Here is a 21204-nt window from a genome sequence, read left to right as displayed (position 1 = left end):
AGGTATTGGCGACTGTTTGTCCCTTTCTGATTCTCAGTCTCTATTTGTCTATAAAACAAAGCTCAAGATATATTTAGCTTAGGTACAGGGATTATTGTAAGTGATAAGTGGGAGGCAGTAGGCTAATTGCTGGGCTCACTTAATTGGATGCTATTCTTTCTTTGCTTTCCACTTCTTTCTTACTTCCAGTGCCACTGCTACTTTGGATTTTGGACTCATCTTAGACTCGGAGAGCTCAAATGATTTGTACAAGGTCACACAGCCAGTAGGGAGTAGACAGGGATTAAAAGTCACCTCTGTCACCTCAAGGTCCACTTGGGTACTACTTTTCCCAGTGCAGGTGGCGACCCATTAAAGGGTCAGAGAGATGACCATACGTGAGCATTCTGGCTGTTCTGGGGAAGGGGACAGCCCACCTTCCTCCAGGGACCTAAGAACTCAGTGCTTTCCAACTTATTTATGGGCTCTTTCCAAAAGATCTTGCTGAGATAAAACACTGTTTGAATTCACAGCTGGTAGAATGTCAACCGTTTTCCTTGGAACTTCTGGAGCTTTACATTCTCCACTTAACGTCTAATCCATTATTAAAAGCAAACAAGTGTGTTGACCATCCTGTGTGCACTTCCTCGAGTGGCAAATGAATCTTGGTTTTCCATCGTCTTAACTGTTACTGATGCAGCTGTGTGGGTGCCAGAAAAGAAATTGGGTCTTTTTCTTATAAAAGTCGTGTTCACTTGCTTCTGACGACTACTACCTCTCTCTGGAGGCAGATGCTCAGCGCTCAGCGGCAGCTCTCGGGAGGAGGAAGTCTGTCCTCCCCTGTCTCAAGCATGTTCCCATCTCAAGTTCATCCTCGTCTGTGCCAGGCTCTGCTTCTGACATGCCACTGCCTCCCGTCTTCAAACCCAGTTCGCAGAGAGGGTTTTTGAAAGCTCTCTCTAAAAACCAAGCAAAGTAGGGACGTTACATTTAAGAATTTTGCCCCACCTGATGTTACTTAGTGAGCCATACTGAGATAGACTTTTGATCATGAGGCTGTATCTTTGTTGCTGGACCCAAAATGAAAAGTTAAGAGAACGAGAACCACCCCGACTTAAGAGGCATGTCTGAGATGTAACACTGTGCTAGGTGGGTGTCTGAAAATAACCAGATTTTGTCTTTCTCCTCTCTGTGCCTTCTCTCCATCTCTCATCAACCCCGCCTTTCTCCCCTCTTCTCTTCTTTCCCTTCCTTCTTTTTGACCCTTTGTACAATCCTCATCATCCCCTCTTCTTCTTCTTTGCCGTCATCAGGGAAGGATACCCTAAGATTACTCTAATAATCTATTCACTGTGTCTCTGCCTCCGCTAAACCAGAAGCTCCTTAAGGGCGAAGGGCAAAGCTGTCTCATTCATCCACATCCACGTATTTCTTGTACAAATGATAGAAACCGAATGACTATTTGTTAAGTGAATTAACAAATGGGCCTTTGAAAGTCAATGAGATTAAATCAATTAAGATAACTGAATTAACCTTTGTAAACTGGTCTTTGTGTCATGGCTCCACTGTGTGCCTGTGAAGAGAAAGCCTCTGTGTAATGTAAAGCAGGTGGACACTACCATCAGCATTCTCTTCTCTCAACTCAGGCTCTTCCTTCACTGCTGTTCTGACTTCGGATAAATTGTCCATCTTCTTTTTTAAAATATGGGGCTGATGAGATGATTGCCTAAAGTAATCAGCTTCTGGCATGTAGTAGTTTTTCCATCAAAGCAATTTCCTCTTGCCAGGCATAATGGTTACGTTTCCCTGTAATTGACAGTTTCCCCCATCCTCCTCACGCAGGTGTTTCCAGAGAGCTCAGGTCTAAGACTCACATTCCACTGGCCTCTGTTTCTAAAGCTGGTCCACTATTTGCTAGTGTTCATTTTCATCTCATTTTTATAGATTTATTGTAGCTGGGATGTTTAGCATAAGCAGCTTCTCACTGCTTTTGAGAGTGAGCGTCATATAAAATAACGTTCAGGAATGTTAAGTGCTTATGATTACTAAGCCCTGCTTGTGCCATTTTAATGTTACCTTAACAATATTTAATGACCCGGCCAAAAGAGCATCGCCATCATCTCATTGCTTCAACAAGGGGAGGAGCTGGAATGCGGGCTCATGGTTGTGCTGGTCACCTTGCCGTTAGCTGATGGGCACCAGGTGTGACAAATCCCACCCTATGAGCTGGAAAACCTGCCGCTGGTCCTTTGCGGCAAACGGTCTTGGATGGCAAGGCCACAGCTTCAGCCAAGCTGGAATTTGGTTGGATTCTCCCCATTTCCACCCCCGCCCCCCATTTCTTCATGCTGCTTTTTACCACACCAGCTCTAGCTCAGCTTGGCTCCTTGTGTCTTCTGTACTGACACATGGCAATGAACTTTGGCTTAGCCCCTGAACCTTTGTTTTACTTCCTGGCTTGGAATTAACAGTTGGCCTCTGGTGCAAATCCTTGAGTGCAGTAATGGCATCCACTTCATGATTTCATTGCAGAATGGTTACCGCTGATATGCAGGGCCCAGGCAGGAGCGTGGAGTGGGCAGATGGAGGACGGTCACAGCCCCCAAATATCCCAGGGGACCAGGAGTCACAGCAGCAATAGCCTGGTAGATCACAGCATGCTATTAGTAACAGAAGGCCGGGGTGTCCTGGAAGGAGAGACGTATTCTGAAACTTGGAAGGTCTCTGTGAGCCAGAGGAAGGCAAGTTGGGGTCATAAGGAAGAAGGACAGCTTGAAATACAAAAATTTGTATCACATGCAAAAACATGGGGTCAAAGACTGAGCCCCACTCAGCACTCTATTAACCACCACAGGCTGGGCTTTATGATTGCTGAGCATTCCGTGTTTCCTGTCTTGTTGCTGCTGTGTAGACAATGTGTATGACTTCCACATCAGACCCTGAGATGAGAGGCCTCTGGATCGATTTTGGTGTCTGAGCATGCAATCATAAAGACTGTTTCCTCTTTCTCTGTTTAGTAACACCTGTATTTAAAAGGTGTATATCTGTGTTACGTTCAACCCAAGAAATCCAAGTTGGTAGCATTTCAGATGTTTGTTTTTTTTCTTTTCTAACAGTGTAGATTATCAACCACTATACATACAAGGATAATGCTAAAATCCCCCTTTCCTGACACGTATCTCCTCTCTCTCCCCCCCTTATGCACATAATGGGAAGCATTATCAAAGTCATCATATTTCTGATACTGCAACCTATTTCCTTCCTTAGAACTTTTCATAGTATGACATTGTTCCTCTTTAAGACTGAGATTCCATTGTCCTATGATGCTGCCCCATTTTAGGAGAGTCTTTGCCCTTTGGTTTTAATGGGTCTTTATATGAGAGAAAGGGAGGGGATTGGGCTGTGTAATCTTAATCCTAGGTCAAGATGGTGACTTTGTCAAGTGATCTTGGCCAATTCACCTCACCTCACTCACCTCCAGTTTTTAGCTGCTAAACTAGAGATAGTATTATCTTCATAGGGAGTTCAAAGAGGATTAGATAACACAAATAAATACTGTGATGTCTGAATCACTAGAAATCAGGGGCGATCGTTAGTCTTCGATGATGAACACTATTTGTGTTGGGGTAACTGAGAAATTACATTTGAGTATACGGTAGGGTGTTCAGCTAGTGCAGTGTGGAGCAAGCTGAAGCCTTGAATGATTGAGATTTTTTGACTGGTCTCATTTTATTCATAACCTTAGCAGTATTTTCTGTCTCCTGATTTTTCTTTTTTCCTCTCAGTTTGGCTAAATGAAATGAGGCTTGATCTCACCATACTAAAGACTGATTTCCCGATCAAGGCCAGTGGAAAGGAGAGTGTCCTCTGTGCAATAAGCTCTGTGCCAGGCATTATCAACCATGACATATCTTCGGTCCTACTGTCTAGAATACCATACTGCATTCATTCTGTTACATGCCTGACGTGCTCTCAGAAGACTCTGGGTCTCTCGAGGTCCGGAAGGTATGGCCCTGTCCCATTAATTGCTATATTTCTAGCACCTATACCTATGCTCATTCAAGCCAGTGCTGGGTTCAGCTCAAGTTTACCTATAGTTTTTTGGTTGTGTTTTTGTTGTTGTTGTTTTGTTTTGTTTTAATTTTGTTTTGTTTTTATTTTTTATAATTTTTTTGTAATGTTTATTTTTGAGATAGAGACAGAGACAGAGTGTGAGGAGGGAGGGGCAGAGAGGGAGACACAGGATCCGAAACAGGCTCCAGGCTCCCAGCTGTCAGCCCAGAGCCCCACAGGGGCTTGAACCCATGAATTATAGGGTTCATGAACTGAGCCAAAGCCAGACACTTAACCGACTGAGCCACCCAGGCACCCTAATTGTGTTTTGTGTTTGAATGGGCAGCATCTCTTTTGATTGGGCAGTGACTGTAGTTGGCTAGTTCGCAAATATTGTAAATACTGGTACTGGTTAGGAGTTCAGAGGGTGTTGAATGGATACGTTTGATTTTCACAGTACACATGAAGCTAGTGTTTATAACTGCAATCTGCAGACAGGGCAACTGAGGCTCAGGGAGGGTTTATACAACTTCCACATTCCCTCAGAGCATGGGAGAGAGCCGGGATTTGAAATCTGTTCTGTCTATTCCAAAGTCCAAATGCTTTCTCTATTTTGTGTTGGCTGTTATGAGTCTTTTTTAAACAGTCCAGTATTGAATACTTAGGGCATTTGATAACTCGGTTTTTATTTTTTTAACTCTACATCATACAGGAAGGAAAACAACAAATGAATTTGTGCACAGAGCTGGTTTCATAGCTTGCTGTCTGCCAGGCAGGCATGAGCAAGACTTCCAAGGCGTAGTTAGACACAACACACCCTAATCCTTCAAGTTTAAGGCGTTCATATGCAAGTGGAAAATCCCATGATAAATAATCAAAACGGAGTTGACTCTCACCTCCTTTTAAAATCCTCCCTTAAAGATTCGCATGCATCACAATGAAAAACACAAGCTTGAACTACGAGAACATTTCTGTTCCTTACGCCGCCCAATTTGTGGTGTTGTTATGTCAGCCCAGGCTGACTAATACTCAGTGGAAACAGCTTTTTCTGAGGGAAGTCTGGTTGAACCAAGACCACACTAGGCTTAGTTGACCTGTCGTGCAGATACTGGCTAAAAACGGGTAGTTACCAGGTTTCGTATTCTCATGCTCTTAAAATAAATGTTGCGAGTCAGTAAACCCTCAGGGGGCCCCAGTCTGTATCACCAATTCTGTAAGAAGAGAAAACAAAAAATGGTTTTGAGAACATGCCAGCTTTGATGGAAATTCTTGGTATTTTATGAGCAAGTAAATTCTCTTTAGTCTTTATCTTCTTTGTAAAATCATGGGAGCGGATAAGAAGATAAGAAGGCTTTTAACATTCAATTCCTATTTCAGACTTTTGTGAGAAGGTTCTTCATTTTACAAGGAATTGATATACTCAGTATTTATTATTGAGAAGTATGAAGATGTTTGAATATCAATAGAACAGAAGCTCTGGGATGGGCTCGGCATCCGTATTTTGTTGAAAGTTTCCGGCATTATTGTAATGTGTAGTCAAGACTCTCAAACATGCTAAAACTCTGCTTCCAAAGAATTCCACACCATAGGTGTTCACATACGATCCCTCTCTGCTCATAATGCCCTTCTCCCTTCTCCATTTAATGTTCATTAAATGCATTTTCTTTCTGCAAATTTCCTTTTTGACAAGAGGCATTTCAGGCAGAAGAAGTTGAGCTCTCTTCCCTGGCCCAGAGAACCAGTTCATGGTTAAGATGCAGTGCTAGCCTCGCCACAGAGTACAAAACATGTTCTATGCCTCTTATATCCCCAGCCCCTAGCACTGTGCATGCATCGAATGTTAGCAAATAAACTGTTGTTTGACTTTGGATAAAATACTTCATCTCTCTGAGTGTGTTGATTCATCTGAAAGGAACTCTTTCAACTCTGACATCTGGGAATTCACCACAAATAAATCTGCATATCCAAATATTAAGGTATACAATGTAAAAACGTCAACTACATTTTTAGGAAAGTGTTCACTTAAATTCCTGTTAAAATGCAGAGACAATAGAAAACACTCAAGTCCGCCTGGGTGGGGGCAGCAATGGGGTGCTAAGGGGCACCTACGTATAGGCGGTGGCTCTCAGATTCAGACGCAGAGAGCTGTCAAAGGCATGGACTTTCTCCTGACCATTGGGTGAAGGAGCTTCAAACCCTTGGATGGGATTGGGTTGTTCTCATACTGTTTTGCCTCATATCTGCCTCAGTTTCAGGAAAGAACATTTACCGTCTCTAATTATTAAATTACCCTTGTCTATTCTTATCGACAAACTACCAGTCAAGTCTTTTATTGATACACATCTAGTTAAGGAGGCCAATTGGAGATCAGACTCTACAAAGCCGTTCACGGTTACCATGATGAATTCTGCTGATTAAAAGCCCTAACACACTTGCTAGTGCCTCCTTATTGTGTCTGGTCTTTGAGTTGATCTTAGATTTTCTGTTTTTACCTTCTGGTGATGAAGGAAATCTAAGTGTATTTGTAATGCTACCGAGTAGAATTTCCACAATCATAAAATGTCAAATCTCAGTGAACATGTTGCCCACACCTTTACTTTATAGGCTTTGAGGAAAAATAAAGACTTATTGAAGGTTTTTAACCAAGGATTCCCTGTCTAGCACTTCTCCGAGAGCAATGGCATTTATGGCAACTTCTCCTCCCTCACCCTACGAGGGTCACTGTCCTTCAGCTGCTCCCCAGACCCTCAGAGAAAGAGCTGTCCATTCTCAGTCTCTGGTGCAAGCCTTGCTTTTTCCGCACCTCCTTCTCCAACCACATTTTCCAATCACACCTGCCCTCCAGAACTTTCTTTCTCTGACATCAGTGGTCTGTGTTTCTCAACTAGCCCCTTTTTCTTTGTGTATAAAGATATACAAGTTTCCTTCCTCAACCAATCTACTTAAGATAAACAAAAACTGCCTTTTCCTGATTATAGGGTAGCTATGGAAAAACTATAGACCCCTCCCCTCCACTATTCAAGACAGAACAGCATAACCAGAAGTAAAGTAACAAAACGAAACGAAATGAAAAATCACCAAAATCTCAGTGGCTTAACAGAGTCAGGTAGTGGTGTTCAGGGAGATATTTGGGGGCAAGTATCCCGCATAATGCCTCAGCGTTCATGTCCAGTTCAACACAGTCATCGCCCATCGCCGCTGCAGTGGAGGAGAAGGCTGGAGGGTTAAGCACTGGTGATTCAATACTTCCATCCAGAAGCAACTCACAGCCCATTTCTTCTCCCATGGTATTGATCAAAGCAAGTCACATAGCTTCGCTCAAGGGCAGGAAATACACTTCCCCTGGATGACCAAATGAGGGGTATTCCCGGGCCTAAGGGCATCCTACAACCTGAAACCAGGACAGTCTCAGGGAAATCAGACTATGTAGTCACCCTGTGGGGAATGGATATAGGTGGGCCATAGTAGTTTCGGCCATATTGGCTCTGCAAGATACTTAAACTTTCCGGCCCTCAATGACTTTGTGAAAAATGAGAATGATACTGCTCTGAAGCTGGTTGTGGTGGTTAAATGATATCATGTTGTACGGGTCAGAGTTTTCAGGGAAGCAGAGAAGGGAGACGACAGGGGTATGAGGGAGATTTCAGGTAGTTGGCTCACACGACTGTGGGTACTAACAAGTCCAGAATTTCAAGCAGGCTGGAAAGGTGGAAATTCCAGAAAGAGTACTTTTGCTGTTGCAGCCTCGAGTCACAAGGCAGAATTCCTTTCTCCTTGAGGAACCTAAGTCTTTTTTGTAAGTCTTTCACCTGATTAAATGAGGCCCACCTACGTTATGGAGGGTAACCTGCTTTACTCAAAGTCTTCCAATTAAATGTTAATTACACCTAAAAAAAATCCCTTCACAGCAACATCTAGACTGACACATGATCAACTGAGTGGGCACTAAAGCCTAGCCAAGATGGCACATGAAATTAGCCATCACCCAGCATATAATATTCCTAGCATAGGCTAGCTTCTAGTTAGTGACCAGCAAGTGTTAGAATCTTTTCTTGACTTCTTTTTAAAGCATGTATGACTTTTTTTCAATATAGGCAGATACTGATTTAAAAAACAACTTTAAAATCATCAAACAGAAATATTGTTGAATATTTCACAATATAAAAATTCATCTGGCTGGTTACAGTTATTTGATAGACCACTTGCTTAAACTGTATGACTGAGATTTGCATTTGATAAACTTTGATGAAATACCCATATGTACTTAGAACTCTTCAGGGCACTAAGGCTACAAGTAAGACAGGGCCCACCATTATCTGAGATCCCAAGGTCCAGTGGACATGACCTATATGGAAATATAATTCAGCGGGGTGGATCTTACAACAGTGTAAGTGCACATCAAGATGCAAATACTGTGGGGGGAGAAACTAGGTACGACAGAGGGTCACGATTGGTTCCATGAACACGTGAGTTTTATGTCACAGACAGTGTTTGAAAAGCAGACTAAATATGGAACATTGGAAGGCCCAAATCAGGGATATGTGAAGATATTCATGGTGCGGCCTAGTGGTGGGAGACACTCAAAGGACCTGGAAAGCAAAATGAACAGAATGTTGTCTTTCAAAATCAAATTGGACCTCGTCACCTAACTGTGTAGGAGCCTCTGGGGCTCTCCTCTGCCTGTAGGCTGCAGCTGAGCATCTTAACACGGCTTGCTATGTCTTTCACGGATAGAGCCCTTTGAACAGTCCCACACTTGTCTCTGGGCCTTCCTACACACCGTGTACCTGCTGAGGACAGCATGCTAATTTTTCCTGCGGTATTCAGCTTGTCCTCTAAACAAACTTAATTATTTTCTCCTCTGAGCCTCCATATGACCCCACACTTATTTTTTTGTTGGCACATAATTGCCAACATAATTGTTTATGTGTGTCCATGTCTTTGCCCTATGGAAATGGAGCTTTTTTAGAGAAGGGATCTTTTTTTTTTTATGTTTATTTTTGAGAAAGAGAGAGAGAGACAGAGCGTGAGTCAGGGAGGGGCAGAGAGAGAGGGAGACACAGAATCCGAAACAGGCTCCAGGCTCCAAGCTATCAGCGCAGAGCCCGACGTGGGGCTCAAACTCACAAACCATGAGATCATGACCTGAGCTGAGGTCGGACACTCAACCAACTGAGCTACCCAGGCGCCCTGAGAAGGGGTCGTGTTTTATGCACTGTTGCATTGTAGGGTCTAGACCTGTGGCCAGCATTTACTAGAAACTCCGTATATGCTGATACCATCAATAAATTACAAATGAAAACCAAGGGCTAAATGCATAGCTCTTGTTGAATAGAAGGTAATGTATTACAAGGCAAACTCAGTATTTGTGACTATTTTAGAATGAGTATTAGTATTTTTCATGATGTTAGTGTCATAACTGGTAATGATGCTGAAAAGGACAAATGTGTTAAAATATTTCTCTTGAGATTCGAAAAAGAATTGCATGTTTTCTATTATGCAAATCCAGAATGTTGAGTCACAAACAGTAGACCATTGCCTTTGGAATTAAGGAAAAGAAAGATGAAAATAAACCTCATCTAGTTTAAAAGCACTTGAAAATGGAAGTCTCAAATAAACACAGCTTTACAGCACAAGCTGGGAAGGACCAAGAAAATATTCTTTTTTAAAAAAAAAAAAAAAACCTTCAGTTCTGGATTGAGATTTATTCTTTTAAAAAATTATTCCCCTTTATCTCTTGGGCAGATTTGCTACAGGTTTGCCTTCTTATTGTTGTTTTATTTTTTTTCCCTCAAAAGCAACTTTGGTTACTGATTTTCTTTACCCTTTTTGTTCCCACGTTAGTTTTTGCTCCTATCGCTATCATTTGTGGCCTCTACATTCTTTAAGTTATGTCTTTTTTCTAGCATTGATAGTTTTTTTCTACTGAAGTTTCTTGTGCATGCAGAAAGTGCCCAAATTATGAGCACAAGCTGAGTGAACTTTCAAAATATGAGCACATGCATGTAACCACAGCATAGATCAGGAAATAGAACGATCACCAGCCCCAGAAACCCTCCTAGCTCCCCCCTAAGTCACTCTTTTGCTCTCCTTTGTGGCAGTTGTCACCATCCTGACTTCTACCAACACAAGTTGGTTTTGTCTACTTTTACAAGGCATATTGATGGAATCATAGAACATATTCACCTTTTTGTCTGGCTTCTTTAATCCAATATTGTGTTGTGATATTAACTCATGTTGTCACGTGTATATGTAATCTATTCATTTTCATTGATATATAATATTCCTTTTGATAAATAATACAAAATTGATTTCTTTACCCATTCTATTACTGATGGGAATTTCCACTTCTCAAAGGTTAAATAGTTGCTATGAATATCCTTGCACTTGACTTTTGTTGTTCACTGGTATGCACTTGTAGTGAGTGTCTAGAAGTGAAAATGCTGGGTCATAGTTTAAGTGTATATTCAACTTCAGCAGATACTGCCAAACATTTTTCCAAAATGAAATGCGAGTTACAATTGCTTCACCTCCCTAACTATAGATTCTATAGTTAGACTTTTTTTTTTTAACATTAAGCATTCTGGTGGCAGGTAGCGATATCTCACTTGGTTTGGATTCACATGCTTCTAATTGTTGGTTTGCAACCTCCTGTGGACCTTCCTGGGTTGATGTGAAACTGGCCCCTGTACTTGGAGGGCAGGGAGAGACTGAAGAAAGAGGTGAGCTCCTCCAGATTGGAAGGTGGCAGGTTTCAGAAGCAGGGAACTTACTTACGAGGCTCGTCTTGCATGCTACGAGAGGAGCAGATCTCTGTATCTGTCTGTCAAATCTTAAGTGCATGTAAAGGCCTTAACTAGTTTCAGTCACGGGTACCTTCCAGATGGTCTCGGCACAACCACATCTCTGTCTAAGGCTAGGTCCTTGGGGCAGCTTCTGGAAGCAGGGAAGACAAGTGGAATGCACACTCCGAGGACAGGGAAAGGAATGAGGAGCCTCCAATGGCTGGGATCCAACTCACAATTCAATCAGCAGTCACATCCTCTCTGTGACCTCCCCAGCACTAATGAGTTATTTATTGAGCACTTTTTCATTGCTTATTGCTATTTGGATGTCTCCTCTTATAAAGTACCTGTTCAAATCTTTTATCCATTTTTATATTGGGTTGTTTGTCTTTCACTTATAAATTTTAAGCCCCATTTGTGATTCTGGATCAGGTGTTTGTCAAATCCATTTCTTGCAAATATCTTCTTTTACCTAGTGACTTTCTGGTGGAAACTTACATTCTTAATTTTAATGTAGTTCTAATTCTTTAGCTTTTTCCTACTAGTGGCTTTTGTATCTGATTCATGAAATCTTTCCACAGCCAAGAGCTTTATTGTTTTACCTTTCACAATTAACGTATAGATCAACAATCCACTTGGAGAAGTGAATTTTCATATAACGTCAAGTGGGAGCCAAGGTTTGTCTGATCACTCAGTTTTGACTTTGTTTTCTCACGGATATCAGATTGGCTCAGCACCACTGATCAAACTGAACTAAACGAGTTCATACTGATGTTTCCAATTCGAATCCATGATTGCATGGATCATTCTAACCTCTTGACTTGTTTATCTGTAAATCCTAACTCCAACAGTGGAAAACTGGACTCCTTTTATCATCCATTTACTTAATTGCTCCAGTATGTTACAGTAATATCACAACTGTTCATTTGTACACCTTTACTGAGATTGTCTCATACATTTGTAATACACTTAGATTCTTTTGTCATAGTCTGCATTCTGTCTTGGGATGCCCCGATCTTGTAAATTTAAAAAAAAAATGTTTTTTCAACATTATGCTTCACTTTCTGTGCTATAGAATTCTATAGGTTTTGACAAATACATAACAAATAATGCTATGTCTTTAGCATACACTTATTTATTTTATTAGGCAGTTTACAGTTGCCTAATACAAGCTATTTTTAGATCTTTTCCCATGCTTATTTGCCATTTTGAATTTATTTGATCTTGAACTTGTAGGACTTGTAGGGCTTTCTGTACATTATTTAATAGAAATGTTGTTGAGCATCATTGTCTTTTTTTCCAATTTTATGAAGGGAAGTTTTCTACATTCCATCATTAACAATACTATTTATGAAGTGTATATGTGCCTTTCCTTATAGATTTCCTGTGGCAGTAAGGGAAATTTGTTTTATTCCTAATTTGGTTACAGTGTTAAAATTTAGCCAACAAGTTGGTTGCCTAAAAATACGGAATTATCATCATTTTTAGGCATATTAACCTGTAATTTTTCTTTCTGAAGATATTCTTACTGGGTTTTGGTATCAAGGTTGTGCTGGTATGATAAAATGAAGTGAAAGGAATTTCTTTTTTTATGGATATCTAGAAGAATTTATGTGTAGTTCAGTTTTTCTTCCTTAAACTGCTGGAAGAATTCATTGCCCTCATTATCAGTCTTTTTTTTTTCATTAAATTTTTTTTAACGTTTTATTTATTTTTGAGACAGAGAGAGACAGAGCATGAATGGGGGAGGGGCAGAGAGAGAGGGAGACACAGAATCGGAAGCAGGCACCAGGCTCTGAGCCATCAGCCCAGAGCCCAACGCGGGGCTTGAACTCAGGGACCGTGAGATCGTGACCTGAGCTGAAGTCGGACATTTAACCGACTGAGCCACCCAGGCGCCCCTATCAGTCTTATAAGATTATTAATGGACATATAAAATAATAACAAACAAACAACAAATAAAATAGGAAGATTTAGGATTATTTGTATTTTCTATATTCTCTGTGTCAGTTTTAGAAAGTGTTAGGATTTGTCTTTTTAATATAAATTTTCAAGTCTATTGGGAAAAATGTCATTTATTTTATCCTCTTATCACATTAATGTCTGTCAGATTTGTGGTGACATCCCCTTTTATGGCCCTAATGTTTGTAATTTGTACCATCATTCTTTTCTTGGTAAGTTTTTCAAAATGTTTATCAATTTTTTTCTTCATTTCAAAGAATAGCTTATGTCTGCCTATTTTCTCTCCTTCGTGTTTCCTATTATTAATTTCTGTTTCGATCTCCATCTTATTTCCTCCTAGGAGAAATTTTAATTGTCCCCCCCCCTTGTTTTGGTCAAAATTCCTGAGATGAAATTTTAGATCTTTGAATTCCCACCTTTCTTCTTTTCTATTATGTGTATTTAAGGTTATGAACTTAGCTGTAAGTATACTTTAACGAGATCTCACAACTTCTGACAGACATATGTTCATTACATCCACCTCAAAGTGTTTTTGATTTCCTTCAGGATTACTATATTGATTCATATATTATTTATAAGCATATGTGTTAATTTCCAAATAGATATTTGGAATATTTCTATGTGTTGCTGCTTTCTAGCTTATTTCCCATGTAGGCAGAGAATGAATTCTCAATTGTGTTAATATTTGACATTTGCTGAGACTAGTCTATTGTCCATCATTTGATTACTTTTTGTAAACATTGGATAGGTGCTTGAAAAGATTGTGTTTCTTGAAATTGCTGGTTCCAGTATTCGATATATGTCAGTTTGGTTAGTTTATGAGTTTATCATAATCAATTAGGTTTGTCTGAAACTGGTTTTCACTCTTTATAAAACCTAATTTACTTTTTTTCTTTGCTCTTCTCCCTAGGAATGTATAATGATACATTTATAAATGCCTGGAGGACATCTTGATTATTCATCAGCACTCCTTTTTCTTGGTCACCAAGAAATCTAAGTTATAAATAGCCCCGACATGATGCTCCATTTAGCCGTTCAACTCGTCCATCTCCTGGCTGCAATCTTTCGATTTTCTGCACAGATGAATAAGCAAATGTCTTGAGTGATCAAAGGTGAGGCTACCAGGCTCTGTACTGCGCATTTCCTAATCTGTGGCAATTTTGCTTCTTAAATATCAGTTATTTCCATAGCCATAAAGTCTATGTCATTCTCTCTTGCCCCAAGAGGGTGCCAAAGTTATGATTAGTTTCTCTACTCCTTAGCATTCTCTTTTTGCTAAACTTCTCAGCCTGGAATACGTAAAAATCTATGAATGCCTTGCAGGAAAAAGCGACATAAAATGTCGGATACACCCCAATGCATTTCCCTTCTCTCTATCGTCCTAATTCTGGCTCCATAAGTGACTCCTTGGTACATTCAAATTATTTTTGTATTTTGTCCATCTATTCTCTATGTTCTCAGCAGGAGTTTTAGACTGCTACGAGGTAGGTCTTCATTACCAGAAATAGAACTATTTTTGTTTGTTTGGTTCTGACTTCTTGAATTGAAACTATAACTCATTTAATTCCTATATTGTTGATTCTCATAAATAAATACATATCAGGTCATATACTTCTAAATATCACATTGACTTAATCTCTGAGGTTTTGATTTAACTGCTTTATAGTTCATTTCAAAATATCTTGCAATTTTCATTGTGATATTTTTCTTAACCCCTGAGTAATTAAGGATAGCTTTCAAAAAAATGTTTAGGCACATGCTTTTTTTTTTTTTTTTCTCTTTAAGATACATTTCCGTTACTGATTTTGAAGTCATTTATACTGTTGCCAGAGAATATGCTATCAAAGTGTGGTCTAGGGACTTTTACCATGTCATCAGCCAACAGTTATTAGAAATGTAAATTCTTTTTTTAAAAAAAATACTTATTTCTTTTTTTGGGGGGGGCATGCGTGCACATGAGCAGGGGAATGGCAGAGAGAGAGAGAGGCCGAGAGAGAGAGAATCCCAAGTAGGCGCTGCACTGTCAGAGCCCTGATGAGGGCCTCAGTCCCATGAACTGCGAGATCATAACCTGAGCTGAAATCAAGAGTCTGACACTTAACCGCCTGAGCCACCCAGGTGCCCCAGAAATGTAAATTCTTAAGCTGCACCTCAATCTACTGAATCAGACTCTCTAGGAATTGAAGCCAGCTATCTTGTGGCTTAAGAAGCTTAACAGGTGATTCTTATTTACAATAAAGATTATTAGAATTTCTTAAGAATATAAGCCTTTCTTTGTGACTTAGTCTATGGTCAAGTTTTTAAAGAGACAATGTGTTCATAAAAACAATCCTATCTCTCTTTGTTGGGTGTAGAGTTTTACATTACATTCATTGTACTATTCAAATAATTAAATAATTTATATACTTTCCAGTTCTTCAATATTCTTGATCAGTTTCTTTAGAGAAGCATAAAATCATGGTTTTTTTCCCTCTTGCTATATTCATTTATTACTTCAAGAGATAATAATTGATGTCCACTATGTGCCAAATACTGTTGTTATTTTTAATATTAAGGAGTGAACATCCATTCTTACTAATGCTATTACTTTGAAGTTCAACTTTTAAAAATAATGATATGCCTTTGTCAACATTCCCTTACTTAGGATATGCATCTTATACATTTTCTTACTTATATCTCATTTACTCTGCAATTTTATTTTAGGTGGGTCTCTTGTGATCAATAAGAGGTAGAAATAGATAGTTTTCTTATTATTATTGTTATTGATAACCTTCGTTAAAAGGTTAATTAGTTTATGTGTTGTGATTACAGGCATACTCAGATATATGTCTATCCACTAATCCTTTTTTCCGGATTACTATCCTTTTCTAGTTGCCTCTTTCCCCTTCTTACTTTGTGAGGTTGATGAAAATATATCCCCTTTTTTATTGTTTTGCTAAAAAAAGCACATATTTCTATTCTCTTTATTGATGATTACCATATGGTTACTAAATATATATTCATCTATTGATTCAATGTGACTTGAACAAGATTGTTTTCCTAGCATTGACAAATTGATTCTAAAATTTATGTGGCAATTCAAAGGACCCAGAGGAGCCAAAATAATCTTTATATAACAACAGAACAAAATAAGATGGCTTTGAACTGCTGTCAGTTTTAGGCTAGGCAAAGAACAGAAGAACAAAAGAAAGGGTCGAAAAGAACCACCAGAATTTTTGATAGAATAAGAAGAAAATGGCATAAAATTTGAGTAATTAAATGTCTAGAGAGAAAGGAGAGTAACGCTAGGGCAGAAAAATTATTTGAAAAAAATGAACGGTCTGATAAACTGAGACAACTCTAAATGGGGTAAGTATAAAAGAAACCAAACAAGGAACATCAAACCAAAAATTTCAAACAACAGTTTTGTTTTTTTTTTTTTAATTTTTTTTTCAACGTTTATTTTTATTTTTGGGACAGGGAGAGACAGAGCATGAATGGGGGAGGGGCAGAGAGAGAGAGGGAGACACAGAATCGGAAACAGGCTCCAGGCTCCGAGCCGTCAGCCCAGAGCCTGACGCGGGGCTCGAACTCACGGACCGCGAGATCGTGACCTGGCTGAAGTCGGACGCTTAACCGACTGCGCCACCCAGGCGCCCCTCAAACAACAGTTTTAAAAATTAAAATCATCAGCTAAAAGCAAAAGACCCAGAGAAACCTTGAAATCGATCAGAGATTTAAAGACACAGTTTTGTCACTTCCTTGGGGCAGCCTGCAGAGGTTAGTGGCCATCTCCTACTCGGCATCACGGCTGCCCTCAGACCTCTGGTGAAGCCCAAGATCGTTAAAGAGAGGACCAAGAACCTCATCCTGCCCCAGTCAGAAAAAATATGTCAAAATGAAGCACAAGTGGTGGAAACCCAGAGGCATTGACGATAGGGTGCACAGAAGATTCAAGGGCCAGATTTTGATGCTCAACATTGATTATGGGAGCAACCAGGAAACAAAGCACATGCTTCCTGGTGGCTTCTGGAATTTCCCAGTCCACGACGTCAAGGAGCTTGAAGACCTGCTGATGTGCAACAAATCTTACTGTACAGAGCTTGCCCCCCGATGTCTCCTCCAAGAACCGCAAGGCCATTGTGGAAAGAGCAGCCTCGCTGGCCATCTGAGTCACCAGTTCCAATGCTGGGCTGCACAGCAAAGAAAATGAATACACAGCTTAGCTTATGTGTGTGTGGTATTTGTGTTAATAAAACCATAGAACTAGGGGCACCTAAGTGGCTCAGTTGGTTGAGCGTCTGTCTTCGGCTCAGGTCATGATCTCACAGTTCGTGGGTTCGAGCCCCGCGTCAGGCTCTGTGCTGACAGCTCAGAACCTAAAGCCTGCTTTGGATTCTGTATCTCTCTCTCTCTCTCTCTCTCTCTGCCCCTCCCCGGCTCATCCCCTCTCTCTCTCTCAAAAATAAATAAACATTAAAAAAAAAAAAGTAAAACCAGAGAACTACCAAAAAAATTTAAAATAAGTAAAAAATGAAAACAGTTTTAGATGGTGTTGGCAAGATGGTGGGATTCAAAGTTCTCTGCTTGTATCTACCTGCGGCACAGTGATTTGGCATCAATCCTTGGGCAAAAGTGCCTTTGTGGGAGCCTTGGGACCCAGGTCGAACATTGTGATACCTGGGTAGAGTCCAAGACCAAGAGCCCGCACCCAGGTGGCTAACTGACTGGTCCTGGCTGCAGACCCAGAAACAGCTCTGTGCCCCTGCAGACTAGGCTACAGCCCCATTTGGTTGTCACGAGCACCATATGCTAAGGGACCGGGAGGAGTCACACCCACCCATACATTTAGTAATAGGCCACAGCCCTTACTTAGTCTGGGCTGTGGACCCTGAAGCCATGACCTGGCTTCAGACTCTCTTAGTCTCGGTCTGGGAGCCCCTGGACACAACCCACCCCGAAACAGCCCTTTAACTGAGCTCCAGCCACTCCCAGCTAGTCCCAGGGCAGTCCTGCCAGTCCAGAGATCCCAGCAAGAGGCACTCCCGCCGGCACCCCTGGAGATCCTAAAATGTCGCTGTGCTTGGCTCCAGACCATCCAGACACGGTCTGTGAGAAGTCCCGCGGGTCCAGGGACCTGACAGGGGGCAAGCCCATCATGACCCTGAAGGGAAGCCCAACAACCTAGAAATGATCCTGCGACTCGGCTCTAGTCCCTCCCAGCCACTAACTGCCACAGTCCCACTGACCCAGGTGCCCTGTGGGAGACCTGGCCATTCGTTGCCCCCCAGAGGCAAAGCAGACAACCTGGAGGCAGCACCAGATCCCGAAATGGCCCCGCGACTCTAACCCCTGCCAGTTGTGGGACATGAGCAGTTCTGTGAACCCAGTAGCCCAGCAGGACACACACCTGCCCGTGCCCCCAGAGTGAGCCCCAAACCTCAGACTGACTACAAATCCTGAAACAGCCTCACAGTCCAGCCCCAGCCACGCCCAGAGAGACCTGCCCCCTCAGATACCAGCTGCAAGGTATGCCCATCTCTGCCTCCAGAGGCAGGTATGCAGACTCTAATCTTGGCTGTAAAATCTGAAGCAGCCATGGTACATGGGTCCAGCCCCCTCAGCCATGATTGGGTGCCACTATTGCCCTCTCAAGGGGCCACCCAATGACCAGGCAGGAGTCCTCTCAGGGAATAGGTAGGGGCCACACCTACCACATACCTGGTATCAGGCCAACTGTCTGTGGACCCAACTGAGGACTCTGAAATGGACCTTTGACTCAGCGCCACCCTACTGAACAAAGTCCTGGAGGCATTTCCATCTACTCAGGGACCAGACAAGACCCATGCTCGCCCAACTCCCCGGTGACAGGTCCACCAACCACGGATACCACTGCAAACCCAGCAATAGCCCAGATAGTCCTGGATCCAGCCCAGTATGACGATGATTCCAGAGGCAATGCCGTCTGGCAATGCCCAGGAAACTGACAAGCAAAAGTCTTTATCTGCTGAAACCAGTCTATAACGACTAGAAGAGCTGTTGGCTCCTTCAAATGCACAGAACATTTGGGCTACATGGGTCATGAAGAATCAGGCAAATATGACACCACCAAAGGAAACTTATAAAGCTCCATTAACTCCAAGGAAATGGAGACCCAGAAACTGCCTGACAAATAGTGCAAGATAATCATCCTCCAGGAAGACATAACAATCCAGATTAATTATTATATTAGTCAGGATTCGCCAGAGAAACATAACCAGTAGGATGTGTATACATATACACCAAAGAGATTTATTGTAAGGACTTGTCTTATGCTACCATGGAGGCTGACAAGCCCAAAGATCTATAGTCTGCAAGCTGGAGACTCCAGAGAGCTGATGATATGGGTCCAGTGTGTGTCCAAAGGCCTGAGAATCAGGAGAGCTGATGGTGTTGTTCCCGTTCAAAAGCTAGCAGGCTTGAGACTCAGCAAAAGCCCGTGTCCTAGTGTGAGTCCAAAGACAGGGGACAATTGGTGCTTCAGGAAAAAAAGCAGTCAGGTAGAAGAACCCCCCTTTATTTGGGGGAGGGTCAGTCCTTTTTTTCTATTCAGGTCTTCAACTGATTAGATGAGGCCCACCCACATTAGTCCAGGCAATCTCCTTCACTCAGTATATCAATTTAAATATTAAACTCAACCAAAAATATCCTCGCAGAAACACTTGGAGTAATGTTTGACCAAATAACTGTGTACCCCATGGCCCAGCCAAGTTGATATAACACTAACCATCACACTTAGGCATTTACTAACAGAGTTCCAAACTTCATAAAGCAAAATATGGCAATACTGAAGTTAAAAATATCCATCTCTATAATCATAGTTGGAAATGTTATCATCCTATGCCAGTATTTGGAACACTAAGACAAAAATCTCAGTGTCCTCATCCAGTGAATTGTTCACTTCTGATATTAGACTTTTCAGCCCTAGATTTTCCATGGGACTCATTTCTGTCGTTCTCATTTCTCTGCTAAGATTCTCCATTTCCTCATATGCCCACCCTTTCCATGAACGTGATTTCAAGAGCTGTTTGCATGTTTTCGTCTGCTACTTCCATCATCTGGATTTTTCCAGGACTGTTTCTATTGACTACTTTATGCCTTGATTGTGGGTCACATTTTCCCACATGTCTTGAACTTGTAGCATATATATTTTTACTGTACGTTCAGCCTCATGAATAATCATCCAGATGTTTAATCCACTTGGATTATGTTCCAACAATGGCATTTGTGTGTGAGAACCATAAAGTTTATTTATTTATTTTTTTAATTTTTTTTTCAACGTTTATTTATTTTGGGGACAGAGAGAGACAGAGCATGAACGGGGGAGGGTCAGAGAGAGAGGGAGACACAGAATCGGAAACAGGCTCCAGGCTCCGAGCCATCAGCCCAGAGCCTGACGCGGGGCTCGAACTCCCGGACCGCGAGATCGTGACCTGGCTGAAGTCGGACGCTTAACCGACTGCGCCACCCAGGCGCCCCATAGAGAACCATAAAGTTTAAAACGTCTTCTCAAACTCTCCTAACAGAGATGCCCCAGAGACCGTCTTCACACTCAGATCTATTTACCTTTTCACCAAAGTAATTTCCCTTAAGGACATCATTATACTGGCTGTTCTGTTAACATATGCTTCATGCTGCTGTTATAAGGCTACACGGTGATGATGTATATGTCCCCAAATGGTTGTCATAATTAAAATTATTCTCCTCCTACATATTCTTTCAGTAGGTCCTCTAGGCAAAGAGAGAAAGACCAGATGAGACCAGGAAGCCTAGAGAGACTCATTATCAGGAAGATTTTCCCACCGAAAGTATAAAGATGGCAAAATGAAGAGGGCCTCCTTCATCAGAAAGTTGAGTTTCTGGCCCGTATCTCCGTTGGCACCCAGAACAAGACCGCAGGCATCTCATTATTTTGCACTTGGTTTTCCTTTGTTGTAATAACTGCAACAATGCTGACCTCGTGGGATTATTTTAAGGATTAAATGAGATGAACTGTGTCCGTATTTGGAGTTCACGGTAAATACTTGATAAACACTTGTTGAATCCGAATATAAGACCGTTACATAGGACATCGGAAAAAAGCAAAACTCGGGCGTTGGGTATAAAAAACAAGGAATCTCTGGTAGCTCGTGATTTGGTGCATTTCCACCTCAACTTGCTCCTTCGTGAAAGGGGGGACTCCTCAGCTGCCCCGTGAGGAAATGGGGCAGGTGAACTGCAATGATCCTATAAAATGGCGAACGCGGTGCCCGCTATAAAGTCTCCCTGTAATTAATATTAGAACTTTTTGCTCAACATTAATTTTTTTATGTGATCTTCCACAGATGCATTATGTTCTCATTTTCTGGAGCTTTAGGGCAAAAAAGCACTGCTCCGTTTAATCTGTCTTCTCTCCCCCACACATGCG

At 41.4% G+C, this 21204-nt stretch overlaps 1 long non-coding RNA gene across 1 annotated transcript in view; it reads left to right on the top strand.

Moving 5' to 3' along the window:
• LOC121043020 (uncharacterized) overlaps positions 1 to 20806 on the top strand; it is a 312549-nt gene extending 291743 nt beyond the window's left edge. The window contains exons 4-5 of the long non-coding RNA XR_005796641.1: positions 13690 to 13891; positions 20524 to 20806. This is a non-coding gene — a long non-coding RNA (uncharacterized LOC121043020). The remainder of the gene's footprint in view (positions 1 to 13689; positions 13892 to 20523) is intronic.
• The last annotated feature ends 398 nt before the right edge of the window (positions 20807 to 21204 follow it).

This window comes from Herpailurus yagouaroundi, unplaced genomic scaffold (genome assembly GCF_014898765.1).
Source record: "Herpailurus yagouaroundi ecotype Mexico unplaced genomic scaffold, PumYag 186, whole genome shotgun sequence".
Taxonomy (NCBI): domain Eukaryota; kingdom Metazoa; phylum Chordata; class Mammalia; order Carnivora; family Felidae; genus Herpailurus; species Herpailurus yagouaroundi.
Note: the sequence above shows the minus strand (reverse complement) of the source record. Positions and strands in the feature narration are given on the sequence as shown.